Source organism: Salvelinus fontinalis, chromosome 17 (assembly GCF_029448725.1).
Source record: "Salvelinus fontinalis isolate EN_2023a chromosome 17, ASM2944872v1, whole genome shotgun sequence".
NCBI classification, from domain to species: Eukaryota; Metazoa; Chordata; class Actinopteri; order Salmoniformes; family Salmonidae; genus Salvelinus; species Salvelinus fontinalis.
Genome location: NC_074681.1, coordinates 42,108,403 through 42,135,481, shown reverse-complemented (window position 1 = coordinate 42,135,481; position 27,079 = coordinate 42,108,403). Strand labels below are relative to the sequence as shown.

General features: G+C 41.2%; 1 pseudogene; it reads right to left on the bottom strand.

Annotated features, from left to right (window-relative positions):
• LOC129814422 (fibroblast growth factor 12-like) overlaps positions 1-5,971 on the bottom strand; it is a 39,544-nt pseudogene extending 33,573 nt beyond the window's left edge.
• Between the last annotated feature and the right edge of the window lie 21,108 nt (positions 5,972-27,079).

The following is a 27,079-nucleotide window of genomic DNA, read 5'->3' as shown; positions in this document are numbered from 1 at the left end:
AGGCATGAAAGGAGCACTTACAGTGCCTTTGGAAAGTATTCAGACCCGTTGACTTTTTCCACATTTTGTTACGTTACAGCCTTAGTCTAAAATTGATTAAATAAATAAACATCTTCAGCAATCTACACACAATACCCCATAATGACAAAGATAAAACAGATTTAGAAAAATGTTTGTTAATTTATTTAAAAAATACTTATTTACATAAGTATTCAGACCCTTTGCTATGAGACACGAAATTGACCTCAGGTGCATCCTGCTTCCATTGATCATCCTTGAGATGTTTCTACAACTTGATTGGAGTCAACCTGTGGTAAATTCAATTGATTGGACATGATTTGGAAAGGCACACACCTGTCTATATAAGGTCCCACAGTTGACAGTGCATGTCCGTGCAAAAACCAAGCCATTAGGTTGAAGGAATTGTCTGTGGAGCTACGAGACGGGATTGTGTCGAGGCACAGATGTGGGGAAAGGTACCAAAAAAATGTCTGCAGCATCGAAGGTCCCCAAGAACACAGTGGCCTCCATCGTTCTTAAATGGAAGAAGTTTGGAACCACCAAGACTCTTTCTAGAGCTGCCCTCCTGGCCAAACTGAGAAATCGGGGGAGAAGGGCCTTGGTCAGGGAGGTGACCAAGAACCCAATGGTCACTCTTCCATAGAGGAACTCTATAGCTCTGTCAATGGGGGAACCTTCCAGAAGGACAACCATCTCTGCAGCACTCCACCAATCAGGCCTTTATGGTAGAGTGACCAGACGGAAGCCACTCCTCAGTAAAAGGCACAGCCCGCTTGGAGTTTGCCAACGGCACCTAAAGACTCTAAGACCATGAGAAACAATGTTCTCTGGTCTAATGAAAATAAGATTGAACTCTTTGACCTGAATGCTAAGCATTACATCTGGAGGAAACCTGGCACCATCCCTACAGTGAAGCATGGTGGTGGCAGCATCATGCTGTGGGGATGTTTTTCAGTGGCAGGGGACTGGGAGACTAGTCAGGATCAAGGCAAAGATGAACGGAGCTAAATACAGAGATCCTTGATGAAAACCTGCTCCAGAGCACTCAGGACCTCAGACTGGGGCGAAGGTTCATCTTCCAACAGGACAACAACCCTAAGCACACAGCCAAGACAACGCAGGAGTGGCTTCGGGACAAGTCTCTGAAAATTTGAACCCGATCGAACATCTCTGGAGAGACCTGAAAATAGCTGTCCATCAAACCTGACAGCGCTTGAGAGGATCTGCAGAGAAGAATGGGAGAAACTCTCTATACACAGGTGTGCCAAGCGTGTAGTGTCATACCAAGAAGACTCAAGGTTGTAATCACTGCCAAAGGTGATTCAACAAAGTACTGAGTCTGAATACTTATGTAAATGTGCCATTTCCTTTTTTATTATTATTATAAATTAGCATACATTTCTAAAAGCCTGTTTTTGCTTTGTCATTATTGGCTATTGTGTGTAGATTGATGAGGGGGAAAAAACGATTGAATCAATTTTAGAATAAGGCTGTGACCTAACTAAATGTGGAAAAAGTCAAGGGGTCTGATTACTTTCCAAAGGCACTGTATATTGTGGAAGTGATGCTGCTTATGGAGTCATGCAAAGGTTAATTTGAAGCACGGTTGAAATGAAGGCTGTTGTGATCCAACTGGATATTATATCGTATAATCTGGGAAAGTTTAAAATCACGTTCATCATCAAACTGAGAGTGAAAGTCGCAATCTGGAAATAATTAATCCTTCGCTTTGCTAAACAAACAAAATTGTGTTTGGATGCAAGTTCATTATTCAATTGAATTTTCTTGGTCTTTAAATTAAACAAACCATTCATTGATCAAGATCAGATCTTTAGAGGTGTACTGGGAACATGTGGATGGGTTCAGATAAGGCTGATGGTGTAGCATCAGAATCATGGCTAGTGTCCACAGTGGATCTGTAGGCCTCCAGAGCTGGCCCTGGAGCAGATTAGTGGCATTTGATCCATACTGTAGTTGAGCCCAGGCTAGGCCTGCAAGCTGACCTCGCAGCAGTGGAGGTTCATGTCGCCTCAGCTGTACACTATTCTGTCCATCAACCCACAACTCACTTCCCTTCGGGGGTGGAGCCATCAATCTCTGGGACAGGCCCGCCATCATCCATCATGGGTAGGGCAGAGACAGTGGGGGCTAGCTGGGGGGACCTCACTAAATCACATGTGATAACTGCACTTCTGTAAATAAAGGGCTAAGTAATCCCTGACAGCAGAGCACGTCAGCTCCATTCAGAGGGGCGGGAAACAGAATGGACGTGCGTGTTGGGCGTTGTGTTGTGTGCACGGGTGCGGTTACGTGCAAGTGAAGTATGCTGGTATGTGTGAGAGGAGAAAGAAATAGAGGGCGAGGGAGTGTTTTAAGTATGAGTTTGAGAGAGGCGGGTGGACAGTGAAGGAGCAAATGACCTGTTTTTGCACTTGGGATATGCCTAGTAGTAGAATGTGCCTGTGTGTATGAATGCTGACTGGAGCCATTCAAAATTGCACAACTTTACGTGTACCGATGCAGAGACATACACAGGGACATTTGGGTATGTTGACAAATGGCATTATGACCATGAAATGGCGAATGATCACCTCAACTGCGATCGTCGACAAGTTAGACAGGGAAAACACAGCAGGTCGACGCACACAAATAAACAGACCGCCACCCAGTCACACAGCAATGCTCCACATGTGACACACATGTTAAACACAAACAAAGACACACTGGAGGAGGAAAACGAAGAGAGAGAATAAAAACTGATCTGACACATACGAACTGAAAGACTGAGACAAGAAACGAGAGGGAGAGAGTAGCCAAGGACAAAGAGACTACTGGAAGAGAGCGTTACAAGGAATAAATAAAAATAAAAAAAATAAAAATTGAAAGCATAGTGTCAAACAAATCAGCAGAGGGGTCACCGGCACCAGACAGGCGCTATAAGCCATCACCCACCCACCTCCCCTCCCTCGCAACAGGGGTATCGACATGGGCGCGAGATGGGGCGGGGGGTGGAGACGTAAAAAAACACAGCACACACGGATGGAGGCTGAGCTACTAACCTAGCCTGCCGCCCTTACGGGACACCTGTGGAGGTTTGGAGGGTGCATCTTACAGGGGATAAAAGGAAAAACAAGATTCTTTTAACAGACAAATTCCTCCAGCATTGGCTGTTTGTCAAAATGCTAAAATCATTATAGCAGTATAGGGATATGAGGTAAAGGACATGTGCTGTCTGTCTGTCTGTCTGTCTGTCTATGGTCCAGTTCGGTCTGTCTGTCTATGGTCCTGTTCTGTCTGTCTGTCTATGGTCCTGTTCTGTCTGTCTGTCTACGGTCCTGTTCTGTCTATGATTCTGGTCCATCTGTCTGTGGTGTTGGTCTGTCTGTGGTTCTGGTCTGTCAGTTTGTCTATGGTTCCGGTCTGTCTGTCTGTGGTTTTGGTCTGTCAGTTTGTCTATGGTTCCGGTCTGTCTGTCTGTGGTTTTGGTCTGTCAGTTTGTCTATGGTTCTGGTCTCTCTGTCTGTGGTTTTGGTTTGTCTGTGATTCTGGTCTGTCTGTCTGTGTTTCTCTTCTGTCTGTCTGTGGTTTTGTTCTGTCTGTCTGTATTTGGTTCTGGTCTGCCTGCCTGCCTGTCTGTGGTTTTGGCCTGTCTGTCTGTCTCCCTGTCTGTCTGTGGGGATGGTGCACCTGCTGTACATCACATGACAGCCTTTGGTTCGATAAGGAAAGGAATGATTTGCCCGTTCCTCTTTATCTGTGCACCAGGAGGATGGGAAGAATGATACCGTAGCATAGTAGGAACGGAGCCTGTGTCCATCAATTCGGCTGGGTAGCCTCTTAATCACTATAGCTACCTCACTAAACTGCAATAAACATTTACCATTAAACATTTAATCTCAAAAGAGCCTTGGTGCACTGCGGTGCAACTTATCTTCACTAAGTCTCAATTTGCATTCATTATTGAATTCTTTAAGGTAGCATTATTCTACTTGGCAAGGGAGATGTCAAAAAAATTCAGGATTAAAAATATATGTTAATATATGTAAGCCAATATTTGCCTTGCTTTCTAATAGAAATGCACAGCATTTGACTATATGATAGGATGGCAATAATGGTGCCAAGAAACGATCATTCTGACCACAGCAATATAACATACATATTGGTAACGTCACAACATATACATAGTTTTACATTGAGGCTGATACGGTAGGATGTGGGTAAACTGTTGTGTCTTGCGGTGGGTTCTCGACAGAGCTATGTGAGCTATGGAACAGGTGGAATTTTCGCATCGCATTCTCAGGCACCGCGGATAAATCTACCTGCAGCCTTTTTAGATAGGCTAGCTAGAGCCTTCGACTGCAGTAGTGTCTTAAGCTCGGCTCGGTCGAGGGGCAGAGGCAGGGGGAACCGTTGCACACAAAACTACAGCACTGACCTGGTCGCCGCCGAGCGGCTGGTCTTTTCTTGCCGCTGCAGAAACGGACTTTGCTGAAGACCCCCAAGAAATGCCGCTCGCATATGGAACGTGGGTCTTTGCTGGGGCTGGGGCGCCGTTTAGTAGTGGAGACCCGGTCACTGTTTGACTCCCTCGCTTGGCGTTTCTGTCGGATCAAGGAGCTGGCGATTGCGGCCATCTCCCTCGCGGGCGAGCCGAACCGAAACCGAGCCCAGAATCGTTGGACAGATGTCGAGTTGTGTGCGGCTGTTTGGTGCAAAAAGAACCGGGTGGAGAAAATCGAAATTACGGTCCACGGGGTTTTACTCAAATGTCATTCCGATCCCCTTTAGAAAATCCACCAAGTCCCGCGCATCATCGGGCTTTATACTGCATCCTGGGGAACGATACCAGCCTACAGTCACAAATTCCTTGCAGGGAAAGCGTCAAATGCCATTGACTCATAAAACATATGCCGCCAATTTACGCATGGATAAAAGCATGGCTACAAAATGTAGGCTATTTAAAAAAAAAAAATTACAACAGTGGTAAATAAGTTTGTGTGTTGCCGGAGCGTGCGTGCACACAATTGAGTCTCAGGCATTCCGGTTGAATGGCGCCAAATCTGACAAGATCGACTGACCCCTCTGTGCAATCCTTATGTGCACGGAAAGTCGGTAAGTGGCGAAATATCCAGCACCATAATGCATTCGAGACACCTTAAACTTCACTGTAAACACTTTCATCAACAGCAGCGTTAATGCAACGCCTCATAACTTTTCAACCTATTAAGCCAAATACAACGCCGAATCGAGAGGCGACGAGAGCTAGGCGACTGTCTATTTGGCTGCCCCACTCGCTCTCGAGGACTACGGGCATTTGTGCCAGCGCGCCAGCCCCTCTACCAGTAGCAGACCCCGCGAGCACTGTCCGGGAAAGATAATGGTCTGCGAGAAGGCAGCAGCAACATGGTGATTGGGCTTTTACGATGAGAGAAAACAAATATGCGTTTTGTTGTTATTATTGTCCGTATGTAGGCTATAAAGATTTCCCAAAACGCCTTTTTTCTTATTGCCTACAAAACCATTGATGTAGCCTAAAGGAGTATTTCCAATGCGTTCCGTATGGATGTGTGGCGCTTGCTCTCGCCGACAGGAAAGCGTGAATGGGCTCACCTTTCGAGCTCTCTCACTCTACGCAATCATACGTGATTGAGGTTTGGATGAGGAATTCAACGGGGCACAGAAAAAAATGAGAGGGGCACGGAGAGAGAGAGAGACAACAGAGAGAGGGGCAGCGGAGCAAGGGAGAGTGTGTGTCTGTACACGTGCATGTTAGAGAGAGAGAGAGAGAGCGAGAGAGTGTACGTGTATGCGTAAGAGAGAGAGGGAGAGCGCGGATCTCCAAAAGAACGGCGTGCTGTTGTCTTCCCTACACGCGGCCAACCCCAAAGTGTCCACGAATTTGAGAAGCACGTCAGTACCACATTTTTTTCATGGGACAATGGGACTAGAGTCTTTCTTCAGTTTGAAATGGAGGAGTGAAGAATGTTATATCATCTAGTGCTACAGAGACAACTTGGCCCAATGGTATTCACACTATACCATTCAAATTCCATTGGGTTATGAGTTCATTTCGTAAACATCAGTTTCATATTATATTGTTTTATATACTGCAGCATTCAAGTACATCCCTATTTAATTGGGTCTCACCTTAGTTCGAAGTGTCAATGGACACGTGATGGCTAAAGAGTTTATGCAACATCACCCTATACGAATCCCAGCGCACAATGCAACGCATATAGTGGTATAGAGCACAACACAACAGAACGAAATTACAGACATATACACACACATGGATCACATGAAATACAGTAACTTTGTGAATTTTTATTTGGTGAAAGTAATATTTTCTGTTCCATGCGTTATTACAGTGTCATTACATTACAAGGGTGTCATGACACGTTATAACAAGTGTTATATCAAGTCTGCCCCTGTTAAAGTGTTCTGGCAGTGGCAGGCCCTCTCAATGAAAGTGCCAACTCCTGACCTCTGTTGCATTAACTGATGAATGGCGGTGTGTGTTTGTATATGTGTGTGTGTGTGTGTGTTATTTTTTTCTGGTGCTGTGTCCTATATCACGTGTGTGTCCACATGTAGGAGCACACACACGACAGCGGCTTAGAGGGTGGGAGGGAGAATGACGTGAGTCATACAATACATGGAAAACCTCTTGCCTCCCTGCCACAGAGAGTTGGCATGAAACATTCAGGGTTTGACATCTCTTCTCTGAAAACGGAATCAATGATTGAGGAAGCTACTGTCTCGCTCTTTGTCTCGACTCTACCCCCTGTCTTCTCAAGAAAGTTTCAAAGTAAGAGACAAAATTGTCAACCTAGGGGCCACTTGGGATCCATAGCTTCTAAGTCTGGGGCGGTGAAAGGGGTTTGTGTGTGTGTGTCCGCAGTGTGAGTTAGTGCCAAAGTGTTCATGCATATTGTTAGGTGGGGGGGGTCCAAGAGCATATATGTCGAAACTGATATTTAATTACTACCAGAAAATATAATCAATAGCAAATCCCAAATGACTTCATTTATCATGTTTACTGTTTGTCGCCCTGAATGTCACCCTATTTCACCCTATTTCCCTAATAGTGCACTACTTTGGACCAGGACCTATAGGGCTTTGGTCAAAAGTTGTGCACTATGTAGGGATTAGGATGCCATTTACTGTAGGATGCGTTCACTGTTTGTCGCCCCACGTAATTCTCTGATATACCGTTCCGTGGAGAAGGGGTTCATGGGTATTATGGAGAATTCTTGGAAAGGGGAAGTGGCTCCCACATAATTAAATTATATATCATCTCTTATAGAATAGCTCTCTATGGTGGCTCCACTGTGATGCCGAATAAAGACCAGGCCCAAATGGGACGTATGTTATTGTCACAATAAGTTTTAAAAAAATATATAAAAAAATAAGCTTTTCCCTAATGGGTAACTACTTTACACAAAGTGAATTCTACATTATATGTAAGTTCTCTCTCCTCAAGATGCCTACCGCCTCATTCCATCTGTCCACACACAATGTCTTCTTGTGTGTGGTGCTATTTACTGTAACACAAGTAGTTGAGAAACCCCTCATCGTTTGTTTTCATTTTGTGGACGTTATCATTGTTTAACTCTATTCAATCTATATTATTGTGCTGAAATGTCAACATTAAACAGTCTCTATTACATGACCTATTCTTGTTTTCTCTATAGTATATACCCCTATAGGTAATATATTTACGGTGCAGCATTGACCTTCATTATTTTCTACTATCAATAACCTGAAATGTCTCCCATCAGAGTCAAGTGAGTGATATTTTTTTTGTCATTCCTTTTTTTTTTAAAGGTTTTATGTTTTTCTACTTCATCACTTGTCATATTGTAGGCAATAATCAACATATATCAGAGCATATCAGTATATGTGTATGTAAATGTTAGGAAATACTTCCTGTGTAGTTGTCACTGTTCAAATCCCACTGGGCACAGACGTCAGTTCCGATGTCTAGTTTTGATTGATCATTTGGTTGAGTTGTCAACTAACATGAATTCAACGTGAAATCAAATAAATGTATCGCCATGTCATTGGATTTAGGTTAAAAGTTGGGTGAGAAAAAAATATGAAATGCTCTTACGTTGATGACAATTCGTTTCCCACGTTTATTCAACGACATCACAAAGATTTTTAGGGTTGAAATGATGTGGAAACAATGTTGATTCAACCAGTTTTTGCCCAGTGGGAAGCAAATGCTCCTTTATTTGTTAATCAACAAAATGAAGTCATTTTTGTCTCAACAAAGCTTAAAGGTCCAATGCAGCTGTTTTTACATCAATATCAAATCATTTCTGGGTAACAATTAAGTATCTTACTGAGGAGAAAAAAATCTATGAAAATGGTCAAAAAGAAACAAAAATAGCTTCTTAGCAAAGATCAATTTCTCAAGCAAGAATTTTGGTCGGACTGTCTGGGAGTGGTCTGAGTGGAGAGGGGGAAACTGAAAACGAACTGTTATTGGCAGAGAGGTTTGGAACTCTCTTTCTTATTGGTCTATTAACAAATGTAACGCCTGGTGATGTCACCAGGCAGGCCAAAACTCCATCACATCAAAACAGTTTGAAATTTCAGGCCATATTTTCAAACAGCGTTTACACTAAAAAGGCATTATCATAATTTTCACAATTACACAGTATTATTCCAACCTCCTAGTGTGGAAATATACATATTGTAATGAAACATGCAGGGAGCAGGTCTCGAACCCTCGACCTTCTAGCCCGAAGTCCGGCGCGCTATCGACTGTGCCGCAAAAGCATGCTCGAACGGCAGAATCGATTTCCGCGCTTATAAACCCAGGATCGTTACAATATAAAACGTAGGATTTCACGTTTTTGACTGCACTGGGCCTTTAATCAGCATTCAGTCGGTTGTAGACTGATTCTCCTTTTACTAGACAGGAAACTCATAATATCACTAACAAAATTAGAATTTTAATAGATTCCTTCAAATTCTGAAAATATTGAAACATTTACAACAACGTGGCCAAAGTGATCTTGTTCACCAGCTGTGAGCCTGTCAACCCCACGGTGCAGTGCCACAGCAGGCCACAGCGTTCCAAGAAGGGCACTACAGATTTCCTTATATCTACCGCCATCTTGTGGACATTGCGTCTTTGTCATGCGTCAAGTATTTTAGTGCTCAATTTCAGTTGTCTTGTCATTAGAGCATACTGCATTTGTTTTGTCTTGTATATAAAACTATTTACTGTACTGGAAATGTGACACAAAGGGAAGTGTGATACTGAACTTTTTCATGATATAATAAGAAGTGCATCTTAGATTGTGTTACGTTGTATACTCTATTGGCACTCTGGTCACTATTGGAATACATAGTTGCAACCCTCTCCCCCATTCCATAATGCAGCATGATGGAATGTCAGTTTTAGTGCCCTCGGGTAATGAAATATACATTTAATGGCCAGCTTTATGCACGTGTTTACGTTTCAGCACCATGGACAGTATACACTCTGATCGCTTTGAACTCCATTTTTTATATTTATTTAACTAGTTAAGTCAGTTAAGAACAAATTGAAGTGTTCAATGATGACCTAAGAACAGTGGGCTAACTGCCTTGTTCTGGGGCCTTGTTCAGGGGCAGAACCACAGATTCTTTATTTTGATTCGATCTTGCAACCTTTCGGTTACTAGTCCAACGCTCTAACCACTAGGCTACCTGCCACCTATTATGTGAAAGGTCAGAGTAGATACAGGTAACTGCCAAAAATAAAGGGCATGGTGAGTAAATGAGGGATACAAAGTAAGCAATTAACTTCTCATCATACTCAGGGTCATGTATAAAAATGCCCAGTTGGCCATTATTTTGTCTAACATCGCTAGAAAAAGAGATCTCAGTGACTTTGAAAGAGAGGGTCTCAAAGGAGCATAAGGAGGGTGTTTAAAGGGTGTGTGTGTCTCAGTCACCAGATCTCCACCCAATTGAACACTTATGGCAGATTCTGGAGAAGAGCCTGAGACAACATTTTCCACCACCATGAACAAAACACCAAATTATGGAATTTCTTGTAGGATAATGGTGTCGCATCCCTCCAATAGAGTTCCAGACGCTTGTAGAATCTATGCCAAGGTGCATTGGAGCTGATCTGGCAGCTCGCAGTGGCCCGATGCCCTATTAAGCTACTTTATGTTGGTGTTTCCTTAATTATAGCAGTTACCCATAGATGCCTTTATAAAAAATACTCAACATTTTGCTTATAGACATTTATACTTGTGTACTTGTCAAGATTTTGTCCTTGCTCTCATAAAGTAAAGGAAATACAATGACAAAGACACATCTCAAGCCCTCTTTTTAAAGTGAATTAAAGTAGAAATAGAGCATACACACACACACAAACACACACGCTTTTGGATATTCCATGTATGCATGCGATGAGGTCAACTTCTGACATAAAGCAGGCCATGATGGGGTCAAATCTCTGGCAACCAACATAATCGTTGCTATCATCTTTTACTATTGATTCCGTTCCCGAATACCCCGCTGAAATTCTAGTGAGGAATTTGTGTTATAATTGCATATGGAGATGATAATAATGTCAGTCAATAGACACAATGCTGCTGGGCGGGAAAGAGAAAGGTTTCAAATCCCTCATCCGGCTTGTTTAGTTTGATTATCAATAGGATGCCTACATTTTGTCCTCCAGTATTTGCTGTCTTACTTTTCCACCAATGAAAATGTGCTTCCAGCCCATTTGTAACTGTTATATGATATATAATATGCTGGGACTAAAATTGTGGTAAAGGACAATGAGGAGAGGGAAATGGGGGAGGATCAATGTGAATAATGCTCTATTCTGATAATGTACATAACATTTTAAAAAACGATCACAAAAAATGAAAGATGGGAAGTTAAATGAAACCCAGTTACTACTCTGCTTTCATTTTCATATGAGAATGACATCAGAGTGACCACAAATATAACGTCATTTAGCTATTCGGTTTTGAAGTGTGTATGATATTAACAGGCGTATCCACCTTTTAAAACCAGTATAATACTGTTCACAAAAATTATTCTGTAAGGGATGACGTAGCAAAGAACCTGGGGCCAGATTTACAAAAAGTTTGCATGTTTCAACCGGTTATTTACAGAGGGGAACAGATCACAGAATGCACCTTTAATTACACTTTACAATAAAATATAATCTGTCTTTACACTTAGTGCCAACCTTTGCATTTTAGTCCCTCTTGGAATGAATGAATGACAATTTTTGTGTCAAATAGCCAGTTGGCAACCCATCCCTTACGGGTTTAATTGACACATAAACAAACATTACAATGATTCACAGTGATAATTCTTCTGGTGTTCTGTGCAGTGCGCACCACATAAATCATGAAAAATAAATCAATACATAATAGTGAATAAGGTGATCCAAGCAATAATAATAACCCTAGAGCAGTAAAAAATAAAATAAAATAAAAATAAACACGGATTTAAAAAAATACAGAAAAATTAAAAGGAAGGCGTTTAAACCCAGTCTGGCACAAATAGAAGATTCAAGTGTGAGAGATATTGGCCTACACGCATACAGTATGTGCACTTTGCTATATGTCTGAAGATAAATATTTTTATACTTTAATTATAGGTCACCGCTTTTCTTTTATTCCAGGCTTTAACAAAAAATTCAGAAAACATTGCAGTTTCTCCTCATCACTCAGCCACATAATACCAGGGTATATCTGGTGGGCTTTCTGGAATAAGGGCAAGCGCATATCGTAGTTGTCACGCCCTGGCCATAGAGAGGTTTTTATTCTCTATTTTGGTTAGGCCAGGGTGTGATTAGGGTGGGCATTCTATGTTTCTATTTCTTTGTTTTTGGCCGAGTGTGGTTCCCAATTAGAGGCAGCTGTCTATCGTTGTCTCTGATTGGGAATCATACTTAGGCAGCCTTTTTTCCCACCTGTGTTTTGTGGGTAGTTGTTTTCTGTTTTGTGTCTGCACCTGACAGAACTGTTTCGTTTTGGTCTACTTTGTTATTTTGTTTCAGTGTTCAGTTTGATTAACTATCATGAACGCTTACCACGCTGCACCTTGGTCTCCTTCTACGTCATACGACGAGCGTTACAGTAGCAGTAAGTTCAATAGAGGATAATATTTATTTAATTCTCTATCTCTTCGATGTCACAGTAATTACATACTCTTTCCTCTTCCATTTTGACCACAATACTGACCTGTTTCAATACGCTGATCTTACCTGTGCACATAGCGATATCTTGCTTTTAGGTAGGTTGTACATAATATATATCGCAAGCACAAATTCACTCAAAGCCCTTTCCTGCAGTCAAATGACCTAGTGGCCTCATGGGTAGAATGTTAATATTTTTTATATTTTAATAAATATTAAACATTATTGAAAAAACAGCCGAGAATCCAGTGTTTCCATATCAAACGGTTTTGTTATATTTCAGTCTTCTGTGAAGTGTAATAATGGGATGCAAACTCAACATTTAATACGTCTTAACTCTATATCTGACATGGTACAGGTGTCTTGTTTTTTTAAGCCCATAACCATGTGTGTGAGGTGTATACTTTTGTTTCAAAGTAGATTTGTTTAAGATTACCAAAAATACTCTGGATGACCCTGATTTAGCCTACTGCAGTAAAAGGTTAATCAAACAAAAGGTTCTCAATTTGGGTTTATGATTAATCTCCTCCACCCATTTATTTTCATATTGCAGGAGAATAACATGTTTTCACCTCGCATGTGAATTGCAGTTTCACATGTGAAATTTGCGGTTTCACATGTTAAAAACGTTGTAAGGTGCCTGTAAGGTGCCTCCTGAGTGGCACAGGAGTCTAAGGCACTGCATCGCAGTGCTAGAGGTGTCACTACAGACTCGGGTGTTGTCCCATTTCCCTCTAGCGACGCCTTGTGTTGTGGCAGGCTGGGCGCTTTGGTTCAGCTGGTTAAGCGAGCAGTGTGTCAAGAAGCACTGTGGCTTGGCGGGGTTGTGTTTCAGAGGACACATGGCTCTCTCCTGAGTCCGCACGGGAGTTTCAGTGACTGTAACTACCAATTGGATATCACGAAAGAGGTTAAAAGTACCAAAGGAAAAAATAAATATATATAATTTATAATATATATAAATTTCACATGAAAATTGGATATGTAGTTTAACATGTGAAAAAAACATGGACATGTGAAAATCTCACTTTCGCATGTGGAATTGCAAGTTCATATATGAAAAACAATCATGTGAAAATCTAATTTGCCATTTCTAAATCTAATTTGCAGTTGGAAAACTCCAACTGCAAAAATCTCACTTTGTGGGGTTGAAATACTGTTACACTCTGTGAAAAGATGGTGTCAACATATTACAGTAGCAATGTCTCCACCGGTGGAATTAGGGTGACCACATCTAAAAAGCCCAAATGTGGGACGGGAACAATTTTGCGGGACATTCACAGAACAGAATATATTTTTGGGGGGTTAATGGATCAATCTCAACGGGCAACATAGTTCTGCTGTATGAAGGTCACTGCCTGTTAAACGGGTCATCCTTAGTTGCTACATCAATTTTTGGACTTATAAATTAATGATACTGTATGTACCCATTGATTCTTGAAGAATATTTACGTTAAATGCCTTATGAGCTTATTTAAACTGTTGTACCCAATCAGAACCAAAAATATCAGCTTGTTTTACTCCAATGTTTGTAAACAAAGTAAATGTAAACAACCATTGTTTAGCCTAAAAACATGGTTAAGGGCTCTATTCGATCCGTAGAGGTGAAGATCCGCAATACTTCAGTGGTACGGATTAAATCCAGCCCTAAAACTATCATTTTGATATCGTGGATGGTCAGTCCTTGCATCGATAGCGTAGTCTATAGATTTGAGTGGTTGTATTTCTCCGGCCCCATCCCCCAGCTTTTAACTTAAAGTGTGGCGGGGAGTAATAGTATAATTGAGTAATAGTGTTATTATATGGTGCAATCGTTTATCTGACTCGTGAAAATAAAATAAAAACATGTGATTTTTTCATGTTTTTTTTGTAAGGGTCCCTAAATTTGGTTTTTGTACAAATGTTCACAGTCAGACTGTTGTAAAAGGTCAGACATTTTGGTTGCAGAGGCTCCCTCTATGGATAGATCCCATTGAAAAACTTTGCTGGCTATTCTGGCAATTGGCATTGCCAACAGTCTATCACCATGCACACCTTCCATCTCACCTCACATGGTTCCCAGCCCATGTCCCCAGTTATTGCCAATAGGCACAAACTTGTTGGACCTAAAAGTATAACGCACTGCTCTGTTATGGACAGGACACATGCTTGTCTGATAGATTGGCATAACCAATATCTTTGAGGGTTTCTTTTTTTTCTTATTTTTTCCCCTCAAGAGCTCTACCTGCTGAGCTGCCGATAAGAAAGGTAATATATTCATTCAAGACCCAAATATTTATAATTGCTAGTAAAACTCAAGAATTTCTTCACCAAAACACAACTGAAAAACTCTTCTCTTCGTACCTGTTGTTTCTCTGATTGATCATGAGTCTCCATCTTTTACACCAATTGACTGCACATAATAACAAACATGGAAACAAAGACGGGTGCAAACTTTGCACAGGTGAAACCACTTAGCAAGACAGGCACTTGGTTTGAACTGCTTCATTGTACTTCTACTTCATTGTACTTCTACTTCATTGTACTTCTACTTCATTGTAAATTGAAATGATGGTTCCTGGGACTACTATAGATATGTCATTGACACAAATGGTTATTTACATTATACACATCATACCTTGTATCTATTGAATGAACTAGCCCGGTCCCAGATCTGTCTGTGCTATCATGTCGACTCCTTGTCATGCCAAATGACAATGAGTGGAAAGGAGTGGCATGACCGCACAGAGTTGTACCGAGGCTAGGAATGAACCCTCCCCTAACAATGAACCCTCCCCTAACATTCTCAAACAGAAGTCGTGAAACAATGACAGAACAATGTTCTCATAAGTGGGAACAAAGCTAACCCCAAGAATAATCTGCATCGCATACAGTCAGAAACCTGCAATAGTAGGCTAGTTTTAGAAAATCTAGTTTAGTCTGCAAAATCTCAGTCATGCACCATTGTCTAATAAAAATCGACTTAGCTAAACTCAGCAAAAAAAGAAATGTCCTTTTTCAGGAACCTGTCTTTCAAAGATAATTCGTAAAAATGTAAATAACTTCACAGATCTTCATTGTAAAGGGTTTAAACACTGTTTCCCATGATTGTTCAATGAACCATAAACAATTAATGAACATGCACCTGTGGAACGGTCGTTAAGACACTAACAGCTTACAGACAGTAGGCAATTGAGGTCACAGTTATGAGAACTTAGGACACTAAAGAGGCCTTTCTACTGATTCTGTAAAACACCAAAAGAAAGATGCCCAGAGTCCCTGCTCATCTGCGTGAACGTGCCTTAGGCATGCTGCAAGGAGGCATGAGGACTGCAGATGTGGCCAGGGCAAGAAATTGCAATGTCCGCACTGTGAGACGCTTTGCATTTATCGTTGAAGGAATGAGCATTACACCGAGGCCTATAATCTGGAGCGGGATCGATTTGGAGGTGGAGGGTCCGTCATGGTCTGGGGCGGTGTGTCACAGCATCATCGGACTGAGCTTATTGTCATTGCAGGCAATCTCAACGCTGTGCGTTACAGGGAAGACATCCTCCTCCCTCGTGTGGTACCCTTCCTGCAGGCTCATCCTGACATGACCCACCAGCATGACAATGCCACCAGCCATACTGCTCGTTCTGTGCGTGATTTCCTGCAAGACAGGAATGTCAGTGTTCTGCCATGGCCAGCGAAGAGCTCGGATCTCACGTCTGGGACCTGTTGGATCGGAGGGTGAGGGCTAGGGCTATTCCCCCCAGTAATGTCCGGGAACTTGCAGGTGCCTTGGTGGAAGAGTGGGGTAACATCTCACAGCAAGAACGGGCAAATCTGGTGCACTGCAGTACTTAATGCAGCTGGTGGCCACACCAGATACTGACTGTTACTTTGATTTTGACCCCCCCCCCCCCCCCCCCCCCCCCCCTTTGTTCAGGGACACATTATTCAATTTCTGTTAGTCACATGTCTGTGGAACTTGTTCAGTTTATATCTCAGTTGTCGAATCTTGTTATATTCATACATGTTAAGTTTGCCAAAAAGTGAGAGGACAGTGAGAGGACGTTTCTTTTTTTGCTGAGTTTAGTTTATTCGTTTTTTTCTAAGTTGCTTCAGTAAGATTTACAAGTTGCTGCAGATCCCATTTCCTGTCACGTGGAAGAATGGAAAATGTGAAACTTAAAACAAAGTAAGAATATGGAAGTGTAACTTCAAGACATCCGTATAAGGCACCGATTCACCAATAAGCTTTAGTATAACGGGGATGACTTTAGTACCTATACTGATATCTCTATAGGGGCATATCTGTCTCAAATCAATGATATTACAAGCGAAATGAACTGCTGAATTAGCTTTGAAGGAGATTGTTGTAGTTCCCGTCACTTCAACTTCTTAAAGGGTGTCTTCACTATTTAAGCCGTTAAGTCCTTTTTACCACTCATCTGTGATGTCTTAAATTGACACTAGAATACTATAACAAAAGAGTCATAATCACATGCTGTTTTAGCAATGATTTGACTCTTGTTGTATAAGTATAATTACAAGTCTAATCAGTTCACTTGAACTTCTTCAAAATTGCTGTATAGGATAGTCAGTGACTGTGCTTCTCTATCCAGGAGATCCCAGTGTGGATGCTGCTTTTGGTCCAACTACCCCCCCAGGAATCAACTGTGCTTAATGGAGTTTCTAATTGTCTCTGCCCTGAATCTGAGAAGCGCTAGAACTGAAACGACTTGAGGTCCTATGTGATGAGATGAGAAGGAAGTGTGATGGGATGGTGTCGCCTTTGTTTCAATTGAACAGAAACTGAATTTGATCAGATCAGGATGAGGAATATTAATAGTGCTTAGTGTCATTGATGTGGGAAGTGAGTTGGATCGTTGCAGAGAGCAGCGTTGCAGTGTGTTGTGGGACGAGGGGACTGCAGGACGTGCCAGGGGTCTTCAAGCCTAACTGGGTGAACTGATGCTGGCATCTTTCACTAACAAAGACTATGAATATGTATGCTGTCCATGGTGCTGAAACATAAATATTGAGTGAAATGGTAAAAGCAGGGGAATCTACTCCCAGCATAACTGAGTTCAAGACTGCCACTGTGTATGCTGTCCATGGTGTTGAAACGCAAGCATACATGGAAAGATATGATTGCGTTTCGTGCTTAAACCTAAACGTATTGGAAGCTCTGGGTTGCTGTCTAGGGTTATGAAATGTATGAAATTACATTCCAGGCCGCGTAAGTTTAAGACATGAACCCGTTTTGTCGCCTATTGGCTGTCCTGATGGCCTGCTTAATATGCAGTGCTGTAAATGACTAATTCCTAAAATAGCATTTCCTAATAGCTCTATAAATGGCAGGTGTGTTAGATTGTATGAGGACTTGGAACACAAATACGTGGGTCTTTCTACAGTAGTGTTGGGATGACGAGTCTCGCGCACTGCCGTCACTGCGCCGCGCTTCGGCGGGCGAGAGGCAAAACTCGGGACAGAGGCAAGTGCAAGGGGAGCCTGTTATACCGCAGACTCGGAAGATGTTACTCACACACTCGGGTGGCCAATGAAATCGTTTCCCCCCTCTTTTTCATCATCGCCCAAGAGAGAAAGCATGCAAGGGTAGAGGCTATGTCTCACCGGCGGTAATTGTGGTCGACTTCGATCGTTCTCCACAGAAACACTGCAGCATATGCGCTCCTTTCTGAAGGAATGACCTCAGAATCCTCATTGATTTGGGTTGGTGGGAGCCTTCCTCAATCCAAGCAATCCGGACACACTATCACAACACTGGGCGAGGTAGCATAGCGTATAGCCACCTCGACTTAGAGTAGCCGCTCTCTAGGTTCACAAGCTTCAAAACGCCGGAAGGGCACAGTCTCCGGGACAAATTACGAAAAAACGAGGCATAGTGAGTGGTTTTTTTCCCCTCTTCTATTCTCGTCCACCGACGGTCATTCAGAACACTCTGTCTTCCAAGGCTAGGCTACGCAAGGACGTTAGAATGTGCTCCTAATTTGTACAGCTCGTCTCCGCGTCTTCACTAGCGGACGTAATATCAGGGAGGGGAGAGAGAGAGAGTCCTAGTGCAAGCAGCGTGCACGCAAAAGTTAAACTGCAGGGGCAAGTGGCGGGACGGCCATGAATGGGGTAATGCGGTACCGTGCTGTTTGTCCAGCCGAGACAATGCGAGAGACGCTGCACAGCTGTTGGGATTAAAACGCCAATGTTCCGCGATCCATAGGAAGCCGGAGGACAACGTAGAACCTACGTCAGATGCAGCCGACAGTTTAAAGACAAAAGATGAGCAAATGCACGGTCATGATGAAAGAGTAGCGTAAATAAACTTTTAGCCAATAGCCTACCATGCAGATGTCAGGTCTATTACAAAGGTTGACTCACTCTGAGTTCTACATCAACTATTAGCCTACTGTGCATAGACATATCAGTGGTCACTGTCTGGTGATGACGTAGGCAACCTAGACATCTGGGTATACGACTATATTTGGCCAGGACAGATTTTCGAAATAATTTCTTGCAGTACCAATAGGTACCAGTACCAATTCTGTTGAGCTCCCCAATCTTATGTGAAATAAAATAGACATGAAAGTTCCTGTGACTTGTGAATATCTTAATGATAAGTGATATAATAATATGATATAATATGATTTGATTAATATCTAATATCATTGTCTCTTGATGGATGTACCCCCTACAAGTGCTTCATTGAAGTTTTTTGAAAATAAAGAGGAATGATTGTCATTTTTTCCAACACTATTATTTTTATAGAACATCTTGAGTTGTTCTATTATTACATTGAAAGATACTGATATAATTAGTCATTTCGTTTATTTTTAAACATCTTTCTCAAAAAATGATGTTGCAACTTTGATGTCACTACCGAAACACACATTAAAATACTAGAATGTGTGTGTCTTAAGCCCCTACAAATATAATAAGGCAAAGAGATTCCACCCCTCTCCAGCATGGCCACGTGGTGAGTAGTCTGTAAACGTTTGAGAAAGTGAATAAGCGAGTTGGTAAATCTTCAAGTATTTTTAAGAAGTGTCAATACCGAACATCTATTATTTCAAGAAATATCTAAAGTATGGTTTTGGGACTAAAATATATGTTTGCTGGGATGTACTGAACATTTGTCCAAATGAAAGCTACCCAACCATATGCTAGCTATGGGGATTAATTACAGTAAAAAAATAAGTATAATTTGTCCAATCCGAAACGGTCACAATATAAACAATTGACAACATAGAGATATAAAGAGGCCTCATCTTTGTATTTGTGCCATTATGGTCCGCTGTACATAGCGCTCTCAGAAACAACATTTTCCATTGTCAATGGACCATTCGAGCTAGAGGTCAACCGATTATGATTTTTCAATGCCGATACCAATACCGATTATTGGAGGACCCAAAAAGCCGATACCGATTAAATCGGCCGATTTTTATATATATATTTGTAATAATGACAATTACAACAATACTGAATGAACACTTTTATTTTAACTTAATACATAAATAAAAATCTAATCTAATCTCGGGAGTTGATAGGCTTGAAGTCATAAACAGAGCTGTGCTTCAAGCATTGCAAAGAGCTGCGGGCAAACACAGGAAAGTTCTGTTCGAATGAATGCTTACGAGCCTGCTGCTGCCTACCACCGCTCAGTCAGACTGCTCTATCAAATATCAAATCATAGACTTAATTATAATAAAATAAACACAGAAATACGAGCCTTAGGTCATTAATATGGTCAAATCCGGAAACTATCATCTCGAAAAAACAAAACGTTTATTCTTTCAGTGAAATACGGAACCGTTTTGTATTTTATCGAACGGGTGGCATCCATAAGTCTAAATATTGCTGTTACATTACACAACCTACAATGTTGTCATAATTTTGTAAAATTCTGGCAAATTAATTACGGTCTTTGTTAGGAAGAAATGGTCTACACACAGTTCGCAACGAGCCAGGCGGCCCAAACTGCTGCATATACCCTGACTCTGCTTGCACAGAACGCAAGAGAAGTGACACAATTTCCCTAGTTAATATTGCCTGCTAACATGAATTTCTTTTAACTAAATATGCAGGTTTAAAAATATATATTTGTGTATTGATTTTAAGAAAGGCATTGATGTTTATGGTTAGGTACATTGGTGCAACGACAGTGCTTTTTTCGCGAATGCGCTTGTTAAATCATCACCCGTTTGGCGGAGTAGGCTGTGATTCGATAATAAATTAACAGGCACCGCATTGATTATTTGCAACGCAGGACAAGCTAGTTAAACTGGTAATTTCATCAACCATGTGTAGTTAACTAGTGATTATGTTAAGATTGATTGTTTTTTCTATAAGATAAGTTTAATGCTAGCTAGTAACTTACCTCGGCTCCTTGCTGCACTCGCACAACAGGTGGTCAGACTGCCACGCAGTCTCCTCGTGGAGTGCAATGTAATCTGCCATAATCGGCGTCCAAAAATGCAATTACCGATTGTTATGAAAACTTGAAAACGGCCCTAATTAATCAGCCATGCCAATTAATCGGTCAACCTGTAATTCTAACTATTGGGATGATGGTGTTTTTGTCTATTATGATGAGGCATTTTTTTGAAACCTTTATTTAACTAGGCAATAATGATGTTCAATTACACCATTGCTTTTGGTGCTTTGCACAGTTTCCGGCAATTAATAATAAAGGTGATCATCATTACACAGTCAATGCCCCCTTAGCCTACATACCATTGAAAAGCGAGAGGTGGGGATATAGTTGAGAGCATTAACAGTTTTTATTAATTGTGTACATTTTTAGATCTGTGTTGAAATGCACTGTATCTATAGCAGAACAGCAATGATCAAATGCTCAAATACATTTACAGAATTTTCTTGCCTTAGATCTGCAAGTCAGGTACTTTGACCATCTTTTGCTCAAATTGAAACACAAATGTCATCAGTAATACAAATGTACTGTTAAGTGTTTTGTTCACAGAATATTAAGTCCTAAATCATCATGATCTTCCATTATAGAGATTTCCTTTGGTGTGGATTTATGCCTAGACATTCATATCAGTTGTGATCTTCCATTGTATTTACCTTTCCTTATTGCTATTGTGGATTGTGTTTCTGTGCGCCACTGGAAAGTCTACAAAACTATGAGAAAACCAACCTTTGTATTGAATACATGGAATTGGATTGTGATGATACCGATGAATGAATCCTGCACACAATGTGCTTATTTTAATAATATTTTATTTGAAGTGTATGAAATTGTTTGGTGGAATATGCCTAAAAGGAGAGTAATTTCCCATAATTCTGCAACTTTGGATAGTTGTACTTACAGTTTTGATCGTCATAATTGAGTGAATGCAAAGAAAATGTATTGATCTACTGGGATTTTTAAAAGACAGACTAACAGCTTGCATTCATCTTTTTGCCGACAGTTATGTTCTTTTGATTAATGTATTTCCAATTTTGATAGTATAATATAGCTTTGACTAATGCATTTGTGTTTTGAGAAGGCAACTACTGTTTTGAAAAAGTCCAGAGATCTGTGTCTTTTGGACTCTGTTTGAAAATTCGACAACATTATTCCAGATAAAATGCTTGTTCTCTATTGAGAAAAACTGTACTGTCACCGTTTCAGCACAGAGCCTTTTCGTTTCTGGGAAAACCATAGAGTACTTTCTCACAGCATGGGAAGAGTTTTGTTTCCTTTAACCCTGGAAACTAACAGCCAAAAGAATGAGGTAACTAAAAATGACCCAAGACCAGTTGTGATTGGATTATGACCCGATCACACATAGCCAGAACAAAACAGTGCTTACATCACATCATTTTGTTAACAGGAAAATGTTTCCAAACATTAATTCATTTGAGTATTTACATTTCTCTACACAGTGCTCACATTAAAAAGTCATGATAAAGCAATATAATGGACGCTGTAGTGTCTATTATTGCTCAGCGTTGCTTAACACAATATAATCACAATACATCCCATTTTACAGTAGAGGGCGCTGTATGAGCCGAGAAGAGAATATGAGATTTAAACAGGGAGGGGGGAGGTAGACAAGGATGAGGGGAAAGGGAGAGGTGGAGAAAGTAGCATAGTTCAAGACTTCCACAAAGTTTGATAAAGGTCCCCTGCCAAGACATATGCCATCATTCATTGGTAGGTGTGGAAAATCAATATTCTTTCGTGAGTGGTTTTGGTCGATGTGTTCAGAGGGTCCCTGGTTTGAGCCCAGGTTGGACTAAGGAGAGGGATGGAAGCAAAACTGTTACACTAACAAGCTGTATCAAGAACATGTGTACGACACAGTAATGGTAACCACGCTCAGAGACACATTGAGAACAGGGACTGGTAGAACTGTAGTCATGCTTATGAGTTTGGTGTGTTTGGATTGCCCTGGAGCAGACATAAACCAAATGTGGGCTTTGATTGAATTAGGACGTTGTATAAGAGGGTTTAGGGATGAGTGGGGTCTTGGCTGGGGGATAGAGAGACAATGGAGAGAAAAAGAGAGCAGAAGGAGGGAGAGTGGGAAGTTGTCATTGAAGGGAGAAATTGTGCTTTACAATGGTATTGACATTACAGTTGATCTGGAAGTATTACGTTTTTGGGGCGCTAAAATAAGGTCAATTGTACGGAACAAGGCGATGTACAAAAGAGAGTGAGTTTACGTTAATGTTACAGTCCTGTATTGAACTCTGAAAAGTAGCTAGCTAACGTAAACTCACGTAAACTCGTACATCGCCTTGGTCCGTACAATTGCCCTTGTTTTAGCGCCCCAAAAACGTAATACTTCCAGATCAACTGTAATGTCAATACCATTGTAAAGCACAATTTCTCCCCTTTACAACAGAATCAATTACATGACCTAAACGCTGCCCGTTTCTGCATAATTCAAGCAGGCAATGAGCCCCGTCGGGTCTTTTTAAAAATGGCGGGTGGGGAAGCGAAACTAATGCGTGACAGTGAGAAAGAGAGATGTTGTGTGGGAAAATTGCTTTTTTTCACTCAATCTGTCCCACTTATCGCCTCTAAAATGTAAATAAAACACTATAAAGAGTTTATATAATGTGTGATTACATACCTATTTGAAGGTTTGTGTCGAATTTGAATCAGGTTTTTAGGGCGGTGCTAAAGTGATCTTAGAAGTAAACAGCGGCTTTGAGAATGATGATCGCATGCAATGATGACGCAAAAAATGACTAGGTATCCCCCCCTTACCCCCGTCACTGTCCATTTCTTGTTTTTAAACGATGAGAGAAGTGCTACACCTGGTGGAGAGAGATTGTAAGACAGAAATAGTTGCTTTATGCGTGCTGTACGTTACGGCATGACACGTCACGATGTAACGGAGGGTCCGTTTTTTCAACTTTTCTCATACTATAGAGCCATTACCATGTCGATCAACACTTGAATAGAAACCTAGTTCACACCCCCGATTTTGAAGTCAACACAGTCGCTACAGTCCCATTAGTTTTCTTTGTAGCCTAGTTTGAATGTCGCGGTTGCGCACATTTGTACGGAATGGGGTGAGTTTACGTTATATGATTTAGCCGATGATTATATTTTGGATACAACCTGTCAAGCATCTACACCTATGCCATGGTAGTCACTGCTAGACTGGTACCTTCAGCAGAGAAAACATGTTTGTTTGTTCGTTCTTTCTATCTTTGACTAACGGTAGCTAACGTAAGCTCGCTAAGGTTAGCAAAGAAGAGTAGCTCAATCTGGTAGCCATCTATTCCATACTTGTTTGGACAACACTCTGTTACTAAAAATAGATTTGTCGATGTAGCTAACTCACGCTTCGTTTGTGTGTTGGTAGCAATGATGAATTAATAAAGGGTGGGGGGGAAACAAAGGAGGGTGAGCTGTAACAATGGTGAGGTTTGAGTGTCAGGATAATGTAACACTAAAACCATCACACTAAAAACATGCTCTTTCCATGGCATAGACTGACCAGGTGAAAGCTATGATCCCTTATTCATGTCACTTGTTAAATCCACTTTAATCAGTGTAGCTGAAGGGGAGGAGTCAGGTTAAAGAAGGATTTTTAAGCCTTGAGGCAATTGAGACATGGATTGCGTATGTGTGCCATTCAGAGGGAAAATGGGCAAGACTAAAAATGTAAGTGCCTTTTAAACTGGGGTATGGTAGTAGGGTTTTGTCAAGAACTGCAACGCTGCTGGGTTTTTCCACACTCAACAGTTTCCTGTGTGTATCACGAATGGTACACCACCCAAAGGACATCCAGCCAACTTGACACAACTGTGGGAAGCATTGGAGTCAACATGGGCCAGCATCCCTTTGGAATGCCTTCGATACCTTGTAGAGTCCATGCCCCGAAGAGTTTAGGCTTATCTGGAGGGGGGGGGGGGGGGCTTGGGTGCAACTCAATATTAGGAAGGTGTCAATGTTTTGTATATGCCACTATTGAGTTTCACTATTTATCAAGGCCACTTGGCGCTTATGATGTTTAGGATACTTATGTTTTCATCATTTGGTTGGGGTATAGTTTTTTATTTTGTCGTTATAAAAATAAACTCTTACCGTGTTCCAACACATATGCTTTCTGTTTCATAGTTGTAACAAAGACACTCCATGAATAAAATTGATTGAACACTTGAATTTTGGTGTTTTTTGTTTTTACATATAGCCTACAGTAACATAAACTAATGAAAAGGCTATTGTGTTATTTGAAATAAAATAAACATTATTCTAATATTACCCAAGTCCTTTATAAACACAACCAAATGATTCTTTTTTGCAAATAGCATATATGACATTTATTAATTACACTGTTAGAATGTTGAAATCAGAATGACTGCTCTTTAACTTGAAAGGGCGTCCCTCGAGGCCCAGCGCTTCTGAAGGGGCGTCCCTCGAGGCCCAGCGCTTCTGAAGGGGCGTCCCTCGAGGCCCAGCGCTTCTGAAGGGGCGTCCCTCGAGGCCCAGCGCTTCTGAAGGGGCGTCCCTCGAGGCCCAGCGGTTCTAGTGTTAAGGGCATACATCAGGCTGGACACGTTGGCAGTCAATCTTTAGTCTCCAGCGAGAGTTGTTAACACCTCATGGTTCCCTTTATCCAATAGTCAGTGGAGAAACAGCTTTGGCCGGGGTAGGCTGTCATTGTAAATAAGAATTTGTTCTTAACCGACTTGCCTAGTTAAATAAAGGTTAAATAAAAAAATACATAAACAATGGAGCAATACAATTTTAGATTTGGAGTTAAGATGCAGTAAGACACTTGTACTAATGGATAAGGTCATTATTAACCAGTTTTAATTCTTCAAATATCAATATATCATTATGTGAATATTGAACAGCAGGTAGTCTCACAGATTTTGCCCTTAGATGGAAATGGCAAAGGAAGGTGACAAAAAGATAACTATGAGAAGATAACATAGACCCTAAACAGTGTGCAGATAGAAGGGGTGTACACCAATGATGTTTGTGTTTTTACAGTATAAACTGTACTAGACGATTCTCTGCCAAACCATATGGAAAGGATTCATACACATTTTACTTATGTCAGTCGTCATACAAGTCAATCTTATATGATTATTATGGCCTACTTCCTATAAGAAAACACACAAAACACTTATAATTCTTAAACAATTCATGTGTTTATCACATATGCAGTAGGTATATACAACGTATAAGTCAAAAAAATATGAATATTGTACTATGCCTGTGTATGATTGTGGCCTACGTCTTATAAGACATACCACATACAGTTGAAGTCGGAAGTTTACATACACCGTAGCCAAATACATTTTAACTCAGTTTTTCACAATTCCTGATATTTAATCTGAGTAAAAATTCCCTCTCTTAGGTCAGTTTGAATCGCCACCTTCTTTTAAGAATGTGAAATGTCCGAATAATAGTAAAGAGAATTATTTATTTCAGCTTTTATTTCTTTCATCACATTCCCAGTGGGTCAAAAGTTTACATACACTCAATTGGTAGCATTGCCTTTAAGTAGGCCTCCTTGCTCGCACACGCTTTTTCAGTTCTGCCCACACATTTTCTATGGGATTGAGGTCAGGGCTTTGTGATGGCCACTCCAATACCTTGACTTTGTTGTCCTTAAGCCATTTTGCCACAACTTTGGAAGTATGCTTGGGGTCATTGTCCATTTGGAAGACCCATTTGCGACTAAGCTTTAACTTACTGACTGATGTCTTGAGATGTTGCTTCAATATATCTGCATAATTTTCCTCCATCATGATGCCATCTATTTTGTGAAGTGCACCAGTCCCTCCTGCAGCAAAGCACCCCCACAACATGATGCTGCCACCCCCGTGCTTCATGGTTGGAATGGTGTTCTTAGGCTCGCAAGCTTCCCCCTTTTTCCTCCAAACATAACGATGGTCATTATGGCCAAACAGTTCTATATTTGTTTCATCTGACCAGAGGACATTTCTCCAAAAGGTACAATCTTTGTCCCCATGTGCAGTTGCAAACCGTAGTCTGGCTTTTTTATGGCGGTTTTGGAGCAGTGGCTTCTTCCTTGCTGAGCAGCCTTTCAGGTTATGTCAATATAGGACTCGTTTTAATGTAGATATAGATACTTTTGTACCTGTTTCCTCCAGCATCTTCACAAGGTCCTTTGCTGTTGTTCTGAGATTGATTTGCACTTTTCGCACCAAAGTACGTTCATCTCCAGGAGACAGAACGCATCTCCTTCCTGAGCGGTATGACGGCTGCATGGTCCCATGGTGTTTTACTTGCGTACTATTGTTTGTACAGATGAACGTGGTACCTTCAGTCGTTTGTAAATTGCTCCCAAGGATGAACCAGACTTGTGGAGGTCTACAATTTTTTTTCTGAGGTTTTGGCTGATTTCTTAGGATTTTCCCATGATATCAAGCAAAGAGGCACTGACTGAGTTTGAAGGTAGGCCTTGA